A 15,823-nucleotide genomic window follows, 5' to 3' on the forward strand; every position below is an offset into this window, starting at 1 on the left:
GCTAGACGTCAAACAAGTCGTGGAGGGCCGGGACACTCCCAGCAGCTTGGAAGAAGGCTACCACTGTATCAATTCCAAAGCCCAAGGACGCAGGCAGTATGAGACCCATATCGCTGACCAGCTGTTTAGCCAAGACTGCTGAGAGGATGGTGTTAAACCGCCTCCTATGGAAACCTGGACTCCCTCTTCATCACACATTTGGCTTCGCCAAAGGAGTGGGTACAGCCGAGTGCATAACCACTCTACTAAGCCAGATTGCTGATAGTAACAAAAAACCTAGAATCGTCGTCTACCTCGACCTTGAGAAGTCATTTGTCATTTCTAGCAATACTAGCTAGGATAGTCTTACCTTAGGGACAGGCAGGACTGTGTCAGCTTTCAGGGACACTACTCTTCCCCTAAAACCCTGGAAAACAGCACGCCACAAGGTATGCTCAGTCCTACCCTGTTTAACGTCCTTGTGCAGGAACTTGTGAGCCTTCCCTTTCATGGTGGTACGCAGCTACTCAGCTATGCTGATGATCTTGCTCTCGTAGTGAATGGGAAAGGCAATTTGGAGCGACAGGCCCAGATAGCTTTGAACCTAATAAAACTTCTCCAGACCGAGGGACTGACCACCTCAAAACTTCAAGGGTGATGGACTGATTACATCGTCTTCACCTCTCTTCTGCTTCTACTTCTATCAACTTTCCTGTACTCGACTGAAGAAGCCTACTGTGTAGGCGAAACGTTTCGAAATAAAGATCCCAAACTTTTGCAAGTGTGTCTTATCTAACAAAACTAGTCAACCTACCAGAAGCTAGCACATACCCTGAATGTCTTGGAAAGACGATGACATGAAACAGAAAACCTATACAGATCTTAGCTTCAATTCATGAGTTAGGATAAGCAGTGACCCTAGAACATACAGAAGAAAAGATTAAGGTTATCAAAAACTATCCTGAAAGAATTCGGAGAGATAGTAGCCAAAGACATGTATACATTAGCTTTGGATTTTAGTAAGTACACAAGACGGAGACCAACAACTAACCCACCCATATTCGAAACCAATAACATTAGAAAAGACTTAACAAACGGGACAGATACCCTAGACTCGCTAATGGAGTTATGGAAACAGGTCCTAGATATGTGCACTGAAGACGAGAAGCAAGAAACCATGAAAGAATCTGATAAAGAATCAACCATTATCCTGCGAGAAGAAAAAAAGAAACCAGACAAACAGGGTAGCACAGGGCCTAGTGAAGAGATAGAAATAGTTCAAGAAAACACAACACAATCTCCGCTAAAGATGACACACAAACCAGAAACAGACTTACTATTTATAGCCAAAACTCTAAAAATCTTAGCTGATAGGGTAGCAAAACTGGAAACAAAAACTGAGTAACAAACCAGGGTACCAAAAACCACAATATAAAACAGGGGGAAACTATGGAAATAAAGATTCTAATAACTATTACAATAACAATTACTACAAATACAATGCTTATGGAAACTCATACAAGAAACTATACTTTAAACCGAAATCCCAATACAACTACAATATTTTTTTTTTCTGGAAGAACCAAACCTGATACCAGAAAGGAAAAAGATATTACCAGAACGGATACAACAGCGACCAGAACTGGAGAGACCAACAGTATGCAAACCAGTTCCAAAGCAACTAGCAGAACTGGAGAGACTGGTGATCTGGGAAGTATTACTGACAGACCATAAAAAACGGATACCGAGTAGAGGTTTGACCTTCATTCCAGGAACACCAACTAACCAGAAACTCGAGAAGAATCTAATAGAGACGCTAAAACGACTAGAAAAACAGATGAATGAGACTTTGAAAAAGCATTTACACAGGATATGACAGGGAAACCAGACAGAAGAGGCAAGATTCTGACTACAGAAAAGTATATGAAAGCACCACGAACAGAACCAGAACCTATTAAGAAACTACCAGGCCTTAGAGGAAAAATCGAGGAAATAGAGGCAAACCTGAGAAAAAAAGACGACGAAAAAATATAGACCTAACCTGAAGGAGAGAATTAGCCTGAAAAACAGAGGACCAGGTGATTTCAGATGCTAACAAGGGATCTGAAAGAGTGGTATTCAAAGCGGAAAATTACAGAAGAGCAGGACTGTGGCATGTAGGAAATGAGAAAACCTATCTGAGAACTGACAAACCAGATCAACACTATTAGAAATAAAAAACAGGAGGAACTAGTGCTGAGATTATATAATAATGGGGAAATGAAAGGTTTCATGAACGTAGCTTTGAGGGATTTTCTTTTAACCTTTAAATCTAAAATTCCTAGTCCTTTCAGGGTGTGCAGCACCAACGAGACCCATAGATAAGATGATGACGGCACTACTTATGCCACTACTTAGCCTACTGTCAGATAGGCTAAAATTCTAGAAGAATCAAGGGAAAAGATAGGGATAGCAGCAGATAATCAGAGACTAGTATCGCTTGATATAGTCACTATACCTGTCTATACCACAAGTAGAAGCAGCAAAAACATTAGCCGAGTTTTATGCAGTAAACCTAGAAGAAATTAGAGAGGACTTAGCGGCAATAGTAATTAGAAAACCACCATGCAATAAACTAGTGGAAGACTCCTTATTACACATCATGCAGGACACCATTCTAAAATTCGATAATGCAGTATACAGGCAAAAAACAGGAACTGCCATTGAGGCATCGGTTAGTGTTGCTGTAGCGTTATTTTTTGTGCATTGTAAACTTGAACTGAACCGTCTAGAAACAAGTCCCCCTACAATACTTTATAAAAGATATATCGATGATATTTTCTGCCTCATAGAGAGGAGATGAAAGTATAAAACAACTGGTGGATTGGGCCAGTGGGGCACATCCTTCGCTTAAATTCATTTATGAATGTAACAAGACAGAACTTCCTTTTTTAGATACAGTCGTCTATCTCAACAAAAACCGAGATTTACACAGCAAAACCTACTACAAACCAGGGAACTCGCACCAGTACTTGCACCGGACCTTGTCCCATCCCAGAAGTTTGAAACAGTCTCTCCCTTTCTCCTTAGCCCTTAGGATAAAACGGATATGTAGTGAAGAGAAGAATTTTGAAGATGAATGGTTCAGAGAACCGACACGCTGATAAATTAGACACATGCGCAACTCTTGGGTATCTTTACTGAGGAAACGTTTCGCCACACAGCGGCTTCATCAGTCCATACAAACGAGAACCGTGAAGAACAGGAGGAAAATGAGGTAATCAGTCCCTCAACAATGAGTCGATGTGGTCAGTCCATAAATCTTGGATAGAATACGGCATATGTGCGGAGAAGCAGCTTGTAAACCATAGGCAGGAGAGGTGCAGCAGTCGTAGGTGGTGTCACATTTGTCCAATGTGGAAGTAGGTCGTGCCCAAGGGTTAGGCAAGCGAAGAATTCCCAAGTATTAAGATTCCAAGAAGTTGCAATTACTAGAGCTATGTACCAAAGATACAACAATCATCCTTGTCTCTTGTTGAGTAAGTTGATGACAATAATTTTGGCTTGAATATGTTTAGTGATGCTCTGCGCCCAGGGTAATTAACACCGACTCCCCCCCCCCCCCCCGGTCATCAACTAGTCAGGACAACTGACGTTAAATTTCTTACTCATGCCTCCACCTGCACCTCTCATTTCTATCATCGTGGATGGTAAACCATTCTCACGGCTTATTATTGATTGTGTTGGTCCTTTGCCTAGAACCAAACTAGGGAACCAATACTTACTATTATGGACCCTGCAACACGCTATCCCGAAGCTATTCCTATGAGAAAAATTAATGCGCGTGCTATTGTGAGAGCGCTGATGAAATTTTCCTCCCAGGTTGGATTGCCACGAGAGATACAATCAGATCAGGGATCTAACTTCACTTCTAAGATCTTTCGAGAAGCATTATCCCACCTAGGAATAAAGTCTGTACTTTCAACCAGTTATCATCCACAGTCACAAGGTGCTCTAAAGAGATTTCATCAGACATTGAAAGTCCATGATGAGAGCTTATTGTGAACATTTTTCTAGAGTCTGGGATGAAGGTGTACCTTTTCTTCTGTTCGCTATGAGAGAAAGTGAGCAAGAAAGTCCCAGGTTTAGTCCGTTTGAGTTAAATATTCGGGCACCAAGTGCGTGGTCCTCTCGCAGTGTTAAAAGACGTGTGGACAGGAAAATCAAGAAAATCAAATCCATCATTGAGCACATTACCTTCATTAATGCAGCAGCATTTGACAGCTGCTAGAGAGCTAGCTTAGAAAAACCTAGTTTCAGCCCAAGCTAGAATGAAGCAACATTATGACAAGTGCGCTGTCTCTCGCTCTTTTAAAGTTGGAGATAAGGTGATGGCTCAGAAATTAGTACCAGGTCATGCTCTACAAGCCAGGTATGATGGTCCCCTGGAAGTAGTGAAAAAGCTTAGCGACGTAAATTATTTAGTACGTATGCCTGGGAAGAGGAAATCAAATCATCTGTACTATGTTAACCAGCTCAAGACATACTACGCTAGTCCTCTACCTACTACATCTATTCTTCCTAGGACAGAGGAAGAAAACGTCAGTCTGCCTGACATTTCTAGAGGTATAGAGGCGCGTTTAGAAAATTCAGTGACTACAATCACTAGACAATTTTCTTACTAACCTTGAGATTGATAAAGCTGGTGATATTAAAAACATGGTTTTGCAGTACCCTGAATTGTTCAGTGATGTTCCTAAACGTTGTACTCTGGGTGTACATGACGTTGATATACAGGGAGCATCACCCATTAAGCAATCGCCATATAGGATGAGTCCAAAGAAGCATAAAGCACTGAGAGAAGAAGTTGACTTTCTGTTATCTCATGGACTTATTGAGTGCAGTAAAAGTCCATGGGCATCTCCATGTATTTTAGTGCCCAATCCTGACGGTAGCTTCAGGATGTGCACTGATTACTGGAAAGTGATGGTTATCCCCTATCTCGCATTGACGACCTTATTGACCATGTGTCAGGAGCCCAGTATGTCAGCCGTTTAGATCTCTAACGAGGCTAAGATCTCTTACGAGGCTAAGATCTCTTACGAGGCTAAGATCTCTTACGAGGCTAAGATCTCTTACGAGGCTATCATCAAGTCCCACTTACTGAACGTGTTCAAGAAATATCTGCTTTTACTGTTCAAGATGGATTGTTCAACTATCTCGTCACCCCCTTCGGCCTATGTAACGCGGCTTCTTCATTCCAACGTATAATGAACGAGTTGACCCACAACTTAGAGTAGAAGCCTACCTTGACGACTTAGTGGTGTAAAGTGACAACTGGGAACAACACTTGACACGTCTCAGTGCATTGTTTGAGAGACTGGCACACTATAACTTCACTGTTAACTTAGCTAAATGTAGTTTTGGTCAAGCCAAGATAACCTATCTAGGCTTCTGTATTGGCCAAGGTGAGGTTGCTCCTACTGATGCTAAGGTTCGTGCTATATCGGCATTTCCAGTGCCACAGGATAGGAAGGGAGTACAGAGATTCCTGGGAATGGCAGGATATTATTGCAGGTTCTGTCCAAACTTTTCTCAGGATTGCTGCTCCTCTCACTGTGCTCACTAGTAGTCAAGTTCAGTTCATCTGGACTAGGGATTGTTCAGATTCGTTTACAAGGTAGAAGCGTCCTAATTTCAATCTTCCCTTCGTTTTACTTATAGATGGGAGTGGTTATGCAGTGGGTGCTGTGCTGCTCCAACAGTCAACATCCACTGACATTCTCCATCCTATATGTTACTATTCATCTAAGCTCAAACGACACCAGAAAAATTATGCTACTATTGAGAAAGAGGCTCTAGCTCTTGTGGTGTCCTCGGAACATTTTGATGTGTATTTGGGCCCTTCCCAATTTAAAAATGTTTATTCACACCACAATCCACTCACCTACATAAACACAATGAAGAGTAAAAATGATAGGATCATGAGGCGGGCTCTCAGAATTCAGCCATACTCTATTAGTATACAACATATCAGTGGTCATTGTAATGTAATTGCTGATGCTCTGTCACGTCCTTAATTATCATTGTTATATTTAAATTGATGTAATTTTATGCCCAAATACCTTTTGTTACTTGCTACTTCAAATTCAGTAAAGTAACGTAATTTATCAAGCCCATGTTAACTATGTATACTCTTGTCTAATTATTCTATTTATATATTCACAGTAGTGGGAATATATGTTGGTGTGGGAAGGAGACAGTTGAAGACAGAAGCTGAGTGTTGAATGTGTAGTGTTGTGTGGGCAATGCTAGACACTGAGTGGCAGAACAGTCCTGCCGCAGCCACCTCCCTCTCTACACACCTTAATAAGTTACTGCACTCAAGCTTTCTCATACGCAGGTGTCCATACTGCCCTGCATTCCACTACCACTACAAGAGTGGAATGCAGTCTCTTGTCTATTGCAAAAGACTGCTGTTCTAATATACAGTCTCCTGCGGTCGTCTCAAAACTCGAGACCCGTGGTATGGTTTGTTTGCAATCTTATCATTACGATTTCGTGAGTCATTAATGAGTGTGATGAATGGTTTTGAAAACCAACAATTTGAAGAACTGAGACACTTGTACAACAAGAAAGGTCTACAATACCGACAAGATGGAAGTTAAGACACTTGCACAACTGCTACATTCCTGTGCTGTGCTTTCTACAAGATTGATTAACTGAACACATCGACTCCCACTATTTTCAACTAGAATGTCCAATTACACTAGTGCATGGTCCCACTGTGATCCCGCTTCCTCCTGCTTCGACTCTCCTGACTGAAGTATACAAGCCACCTCTCTGGCCCTACGCTGGCCTTGCTACTGGCAATGCACAGTTGCTTTACACTCGAGAAGTCCTCCCTTCTGTACCTAAGTGGGGTGGGGAATTTATATTCTACAAGCGCTACCTTTCTCACAATACTGTCGCATCATGTGAAAATCAAGCCTGTGAATGGTGTAATCAATGACTCCTCAAAGGACCTGCCTGCAGGTCAAATTTACGGCAATCCACTCCCTGAAAGACTCCATTATCGGAAGCATCAAAACTAATGGACGACTTTTCAATCAAGACCCTACAAACACGACAATTCACTATATCCCAGTCTCCATTCTTGAAGGCGAAACGTTCGGTCTTTGTGAAAAGACTGGACAATATCGTCACCTCTCTCTCAACTGAAGCACTGAAGACGTCTATTGAGGAACAAAACACCTGGGCCTCTGTAGATAACATCTCCAAGAAAATGATTACCAAGAAAAAATGAATAATCTCTTAGATGATGATGAAACCTATTCTAAGCTTAGAAAGAATCCCTTAGAAACAGTTAACAGCAATTTCAATAAACAATAAAACTTCTACTAAAAGGCAAAGATGAATTAATTAAACAATTTACTTCCACTAATCCATCTTTACCTTACATGTATGGACTAATAAAAAAACAAACCAGGTAATCCAATCAGACCAATTATTAGCTCCATAGGATCAGTTTCGTATAAATTATCCAAATGGCTTGTTGACATTTTGAGCCCTATTGTTGGTAAAATTTCTAACTTCAATGTTAAAAAAAATTAGATTTAGTTGATAAATTAAGCCTTGACTGACTTAAATGATTTTAACATGGTTAGTTTTGATGTTACTTCCTTGTTTACGAAAGTTCCTGTTGATGATTTATTAAGTTTCTTATCTGAAGAACTCGTTAATTATGATTTACCATTACCAGTTCCTACCATCATTAAACTTATTAAACTTTGCATTGTTGATGCAAAATTTGTATTTAATAAGTTTTACACTCAGAAATTTGGTATGGCAATGGGAAATCCTCTTTCACCTGTTCTTAGTAATCTATACATGGAATTTTTTGAAACAAGATTGCTTAACACAATCCCTAATAGAGCAAAATGGTTCAGACATGTCGATGATATTTTATGTCTTATGCCCAAGAATGTAGATATACACCATTTCCTTGGCAAATTAAATAGCTTAGCCCATTCTATAAACTTTACTGTTGAGTTTGAAGAAAATAACTCATTGCCTTTTCTAGAAGTTTTAATTATTAAGAGTAACAATGAATTCAAATTTAAAATTTACAGAAAACCTACAAATAACTGCTCCTATGTACACTATTATTCTTCCCATCAAGATAAAGTTAAACTGTGTTTTCTCATCAATGTTTTTGAGAGCTTTACATATTTGTAGTCCAGAGTTCATAGATGAAGAAATATCCAAAATTTATGAAATAGCAAATGATCTGAAATACCCGAGAAATGTAATTGATAAATCTTTTAAAGTTGCTAGAAATACTTTTTACAATCCAAAAAGGGACAACCAGCCTTATTCGACTAAAAATATGTTGGTTATCCCTTACCATGAAAACTTGGTTGATATGCCTTCTCTTCTTAAGACTTTTAATATTAAAGTTGTATTCAAAAATCTTGATACAGTAAAAAAACTTTTGATAAAGAATTCCCCCCAAAATGCTGATGAATGTGTCTAAGATTCCTTGTAAAATTTGCGATAAAGTTTATTACGGTCAAACTGGTAAAAATCTCGAACTAAGATTAAAACAACAAATATAGCATTAGAACTGGACAAGATTCCAATGCTCTATTTATTCATGTAAGAGATTTTAACCATCCAATTGATTTTCAAAAAGTTGAGAAAATAGTATCAAGCAAGTCCATGGTCGACAGGAATATAATTGAATCTTGTTTCATAAAAAGCAGTTTTGACAATAATATGAATATTTCCTTTGGTTTATATAAATTAGATCCATTTATAATTAATAGAATTTGGGAAGAATTTAATAATACACTGGACAAATAATTTTTAAATTTTCTTGGGTAGAATAGTTTGTGGGGTGAGTTGTGCAAAGGACCTATCCAAGTTGGGTTGGCGCACGTCAGGTGTTTAACCGTTGTGGGATCTGATAGTGAGGTGCTGGCCAGACCCCTTATATAGCTTCCTTGGATGCTTTACTTTCATAGTTCCTTGATAATGTGAGTAGTCACGAAAGCGCTTGGAATTTCTCTATTCATTCAGAGTGGTTGTTTTGCATATTCTGAAATCACCTGTTTACTGTGATCTTATTATTTATATTTATATATATATATATATATATTAATATATATATATATATATATATTAATATATATATATATATATATATATATATATATATATATATATATATATATATATATATATATATTTATTTATTTCAATTAAATTAAAATCATTTTTGATGAAGCCTTGATTTCCTGATGGTAATTACATAATTGATAGAAAAATCAAGTAATACTAACTTAAGGATTATTACGAGTAAGAAATAAAACCTTTTCTTAGGAGATTATTCTCCTCTCTTTACTGTTAAAGAACTAAGCACTCCACAAGCTCGTAATTACACTTTTGTATTAAAGGTCTTTAATTTTATTTCGTCTTAGTTATAATCCCAAACCTCTATTATGATGGTATTTCTATCAAATGATAACTAGGCCTGACCTTGGAACACCACCATCTTACAAATAAGAAAAATTATTCACATACCAAATACGGAGGGGGATTCATTCTATTACTCCCTTGAGTTATCTACACGCTTCAATTACTTAACCTATCAACACAATTTTTCATTTGTAACAGGGCAACTGCTTGAAAAGATTCATATAACTTTGATATTCTTAGAGGATTAACCTGAAATGAAGTTACTGTTGACAGTTGATAATAAAGTTTTAAACTATTTGCCAGATATCTTTGAAAAACTGAATATATTAAGCAACTTCACGGAGAAAATTGGACCTCCGATTCATTATTTGGCATCATTACATTTCTGGAATTTTTAGCAAAATATTTTTGCAATTTACCCAGGTGAGGCAAGTTCCACCTCCAAGTTTCGTTGCTGCACTTGTCACTGTCAATCATTTGAAAATACTGGCCTGTGCTTTTAATAGCAGATTTTTTACGTCACATAAGATTTGTTAGCATTTTAACCCGGAAGGTTACCCACCCAGGATAACCCTACAAAGTCAGAGCATCAAGGATTGTCTGTCTTATTTCCATTGGGGTGTTTCAATTTAGTCCCCCAGGATGCGACCCACAACAGTCTGCTAACGTCCAGGCACCTACTTACTGTTAGGTATACTGTGTGACATAGGAGGGAAGTTTCACAAATCAGGTCACAGCAGAACCCGACCAACCAGTGATAATTGCCCACACCTGAGCCTTGGCATAAAAATTTTAAAACTGTAGGAAACGCCTGCTTTCACCCCATGGGTCCTAGAATCATCCCCCCCAATGGAGGGTGACCCTAGGACTACAAAGGGAAAAATTGTCCGTTGGACCATAAAAACCCAGTGAAACGACAAAAAAACAGGCTCCTTGGAGAGGCGGAGGCCTGTGAGCGGGAGCTCTCGACAGCAGTGTGTGTATTGGACCAACTTACGGTGGAGCCCTGGTCAGCTGGTTGGTGTCTTAAGGATACAAATTCGTGTTACTGATAGCATATCCCCTCCTGGCAACAAGCCAATAGATATTGTGTATTACCTCTATTTATTAAGTAAATTATAGCCATTGTTCCCATTTTTATTTTTTACCCTTGTTTGCTATCCTCCTCTTATATTAAGAAGCACTGCAATAGACCTGTGAGCCTATGCTGGGCAGTCTTAAGACTGAGTGTTTCGTAATTCCAACAAGTGGTATACTTTACGTACCAAATATTCGCACTAGGTTAACACTATACGTTCTCACTGGCATACAGCTGTCTGAGTGGGGTAATGGTCTCAACAAGTGCAGCAGGTGTAAGGAAACCTTTCCAATATTCCCACCAATGCCGGGGATAGATCCCAGACAGTGTCAGAGGCGAGAGCATTTCTAAAGCCCAGGGACAACCTTATAAATAATTAAGAAAATTGCATATTGCTAAAGCACACAAAATAAATGCAGTAGTAATCTTGAGAAAAAAAAACTGATTACCAAGAAGAATAATCTCTAGAATGATGAAGATATTTATTGCAAACTTAGAAAGAATCTCTTGGATTCAGTTAATAGTAACAAAACAAAACTACTACTGAAAGACAAAAATGAACTGATTAAAAAAAAATCATTATCTTCCCAGTTATGTATGTATGGACCTCTTCAAGGGGGGCTCCTTGGCGTGGTGAAGAGGTTGTTGGTCTGAGGAATTAAACCTGTTAGTCTCCTTCCTCAGACCGAACCTAATTACCCCCCAATCCCCCCTTCCCTATCCCATCCTCCCCTTTTTCCTTTCCTCCTCCTCCCCACCCGTCCCTTTTGCCCTTCCTCTTTTTGACCTTTGGGATTTTTCCCACAGGCGCCCTAGTTCCTAGGTAGGGGAAAGGGTACCGGGGTCCATCCTATTCCGTTGAGGTTCTTGGCGGTAGCGTAGTTTGCCGTGGAATCTGGATCACCTGGGGATGTCCCGATCCCTCTCCAATATCCTGGAGGGCGGCTTTGGGCGTCTTTCGGGCGACGGGTGTATCTGGAAGCCACCTTTCGGATTCCGGGGGTGGTGGCCAAAGGAGGTATGCTTTGTGGCTGATATCCGGCCGCCCTCTCTTTTGTCCACCACCGAGGTAGCTTGGCACATGTGAGGTTGCTATCCTGGATTGCTGGTTTACTGGCATGAAGGGTAGGGTATGGCACGGGTTCCATGCTGCATCTACGCTTCTTGCGGTGCTGAGGTCCTCTTGGGCACGGAGGGAGATTTCTCGCCCTTTCATTCCTCCTAGGAACTGTCCCCCCCCCCCCTTTTATTCTTATTTTTTTTTTATTTTTTTTCTTAAAAACAAAAAGAAAAAAAGAAGTAACCTAACCATGGAGTTCCCAATCCATGACTCTGCTACCCCCGGGCCCCTTCTTGTTACCATACCCGTTCTGACCTCGCCTCGTCTTTTGACCACTCTTTGGACAGTCCTAAGGTCCCTGTACCTCTTGCTGGTGCTGTTTCGTCACCCGTTTCAGGTGCCGGGGTTTCAACTGACCCCTTCAATTTTTGTCTGACCTCCGCTCTCCTTTGACTATGTTTCCGGCCTCTCCCTCTACGGTGTGGCAATTTTCGAATCGCCAGCCCGTCCCACATCGGACCAACTCCAGTCCCACTCCTAAACGTCAACGACAATTGCCCAGTGATACTTCTTTGCCACCTTCTCGTTCTACTCAGAAAAGACCGACATGTTATACTCTCCCTTTACACGCTCAGTTTCAGAATGCACAATGGACTAAATTCTTTACTTTACGACCGACTTCCTCTATTGCCTATCTTCCCGACCATAGTATTGGCAAGGCGCTCCTCCGCCATGTTGGTAGAGACATTTCCTTTCATGCTCTTAAGAGTGGTATGCATATCATCACAGTCCAGAATGCTACCCAAGCTCATGATCTTTCTCTTCTTTCACATATCGATACTATTCCTATCACTATCGAAAAACATCATTCCCTCAATTCTTGTAGTGGTACTCTCATTCTGCCCCATACCATAGTCCAACAGAATTCCCAGACATTTGGCAATGACATTCTCGAACAGCTGGAGCTCCAAGATATCCCAATTCTCAAGAAGTGAAGAAGAAAGTGAAGTTCTAACATGGACAGAGGCATGGCTTACCAATAGAAAGTGTGTTTCCATTAGCGGGGCCAAATCCGAATCCCGACTAGTAACTAGTGGCCTATCACAATGATCAATTTTAGACCCAATGTTTTTCATAATTTACATTAATTAATGATCTTGATGAGGGAATTACAAGTGACATGAGCAAATTTGTTGATACAAAAATAGGCCGTATGATTCATTCTGAGGATACCAATGAACTCCAGGAAAATTTCGACAAATTTGTCTTGGTCTGAAAAGTGGGATGAAATTCCTAAGGCATTTACATACGAAAATGTGCAATTTGACCGAAAATTTATAGTCAAGTGAATTTCTTTATGCAATTCAGGATTGTTTTTTTATAACAGTTTGTGATAGAACCAAGTAGAGGAAATAACCTGTTTGACTTGGTTCTTGCCAGCAGGGAATCACTAATTACTAGTTTTGAGGATAATGATGAGCTTGGGAAAAGTGATCACAAATCATGCAGTTTTAATATATCAGGGAATTACCTTAATAATGGCAATCAAGTCTCTGTCCCTGACTTCTGCTTGGCTGATTTCATAGGACTGAGAAATTACCAGGGAAGGCTGAACTGGAATGACCTGGCTATGGGTCAGATAGATGGTGATGGTTGCCAATATGTTTTTCAGAGCATAGTTCTAGCTGCTCAGACAACTTATGCTCCAAACAGGGAAATCATATCAAACAAAATTGATCCTAAATGGATGAACAATAGATTGAAACATCTCACTGCTCAAAGGAGGCATACATAGGCGAATCAAAAGAGGAGGGGGGGGGCAGTTAAGAAATCAATATATTCAGCTAGAGAGAAATAAAAGGTAATAAGAAAAGCAGAGAGAGATTATGAGGTTAAAGTTGCAAGAGAATCGAAGACTAACCCAAAAGGATTCTTTCAGGTATACAGACATATGATTAGGGACAAGATAGGCCCACTCGGGGTCAGCTCACCGACAGTGATAAGGAAATGTGAAGGATTTTAACACTTCCACTTAGTTTTTATGCAGGAAAATGTGCAAGAAAGGTATACAATACCGACAAGATAAAAGTTAAGACTCGTGCAACATCTAGTTATCTTTGTTGTAGACGTTTCGCCATCCAGTGGCTTTACCAATACAGATTCTAGGACATAATTTGAAGACAGTAGAACTATATACGAAAGATGAGGTAATCAGTTCCTCGTCCTTAGAGTTGGTGTGGAGAGCACCGTGGTTGTAGATTCTCAACACATTTTGTGGCAAAGTTTCGTTCTCCAGGAGCTTTATCAAGCCGTTACAAAAATATATTTATATTCCCTCAAATTATGATACGTCAAGGGAACTGAATACATCACAAGCTTTAACAGCAAATTTAATGTGAATGACTAACAACTTACATTCTAACAAAATAGCTCGTTCTGCAAATCTCAGGGAAAGGCGAGTAGAGACAGGCCATTTTATTTTACCTATAATTTCTTTTGCCTTGCCTTGGGCTGCCACAGCTTCCATTGCCTTTCGAACAGTTTCATCTCCCAAAAATTTCATGGAGACCACAGGTTTCAGACTTTCATCCAACTCGAACACAAAGGGAATGCCAGTTGGCAAGTTCAAACCAATAAATGCTTCATCAGACACTGAATCCAGATGTTTGACATTGCCTCTCAGGGAATTTCCATGAGCAGCATTAATAATAATATTCCCATCTTTAATCTGGGGCACAATGGTGCCATTCCAGGAGGTCAAAGTCCTCTCAATTGTTAGTTTAAGATATTCAAACTTCGGAAACTCCTCTTTGCTGAGGCTATCAGCATAGCGAAGATCCTCCAGGATCTCTCTATAGTCTGGGTTGCTCTCATCCATTGGTGGTGGTGTAATGTCAAAGTTGCGACGCCAAATTTTCACTTGCTCTTCTCCATGCTTCTGGGCAGTTTCAGCTTTATTTAGCCCAGTAAGGTCACCATAGTGACGTTCATTGAATCGCCATGTCTTGTAAACTGGGATGTCTTTCTGACCAATTTCTTCCAGAATGGCATCGAGAGTTTCGTGGGCACGTGTCAGCACAGTCGTGTGGGCAAGATCGAAGTGGAAGTTAACCTCCTTCAAAGCCTTCCATGCAGAATAATGCCTCCTCCACACACGGCTCGAGCTCTGCATCACGCCAGCCACAGAATTTAATAAGCTTGTTCCACTCGCTCATCTGGCAACTGCAGAGATTCCTTAAGGAGTAGAACCTAAACTTGGTTAAGAGACGTCACCAAAATCTACTTATTGTACCTAAACACAAGCAGCTACCACTCATGTCTTTAGTGGGGAAAAACCTGCGTTCCTGTCATCGTGACTGATCATTCAAGGCTCGACATAAAAGTGTGGCTAAAATGTCGTAGAGTTGTCACGTAGCAGCTGTGGCCCCCCCACTCCAGTTTCATCCTCGACGACAACGAAAGTTTCAACAAAGCTGTGTCACCAACACCGGCATGTCTTTCTACAACTACCACCTGTACAAATTAACTTTGAGTTCATATATTATCATGTATGTCATTTTTCTTCAAATAGGTTTAATGGACATTTTTAATTGTTTCATCTTATTACCTTTATTATAATAAAAATTTAGTATATTTTATTATTTTTCTATTAGTTATTTTCCTGAGAAGGGGCCAGCCTTTGGAGAGTTCTTTGAGGGCCGATTAAAAACCTTTACAGGTAGCGACCTTGCCAGGATACCTCAACTGAATCAAGCTTCGACTCCATCGCCAATGCACTATTGGAACATAATCGACGCAGCATTTCACGGACGGTTACCACCAGCCATGAGTAATCATTCCCTATGGTAGGACTACAATACAGGCATTTAAAAGATTTGGCGATTGTTATAGTCTCAATTTAAGTCCAGTCAAAGCAGGATATTTTTTTTTATTAACACATTGGCCGATTCCCACCAAGGCAGGGTGGCCCGAAAAAACAAACTTTCATCATCATTCACTCCATCACTGTCTTGCCAGAGGGGTACTTTACACTAGTTTATAAAACTCCAAAATTAGCACCCCTCCTTCAGAGTGCAGACACTGTATTTCCCATCTCCAGGACTCGAGTCCGGCCTGCCGGTTTCCCTGAATCCCTTCATAAATGTTACTTTGCTCACACTCCAACAGCACGTCAAGTATTAAAAACCATTTGTCTCCATTCACACCTATCAAATATGCTCATTCATGCTTGCTGAAAGTCCAAGCCC

General features: G+C 40.1%; 1 protein-coding gene and 1 pseudogene across 2 annotated transcripts in view; both read right to left on the bottom strand.

The window, feature by feature from the left end:
* LOC128689487 (uncharacterized) overlaps positions 1-15,823 on the bottom strand; it is a 168,658-nt gene that overhangs the window by 105,009 nt on the left and 47,826 nt on the right. The gene's annotated exons all lie outside the window — the stretch shown is intronic.
* Positions 13,657-15,118, bottom strand: LOC128689278 (phosphoglycerate mutase 2 pseudogene; annotated as a pseudogene).

Source organism: Cherax quadricarinatus, chromosome 18 (assembly GCF_038502225.1).
Source record: "Cherax quadricarinatus isolate ZL_2023a chromosome 18, ASM3850222v1, whole genome shotgun sequence".
In the NCBI taxonomy this organism is placed as follows: domain Eukaryota; kingdom Metazoa; phylum Arthropoda; class Malacostraca; order Decapoda; family Parastacidae; genus Cherax; species Cherax quadricarinatus.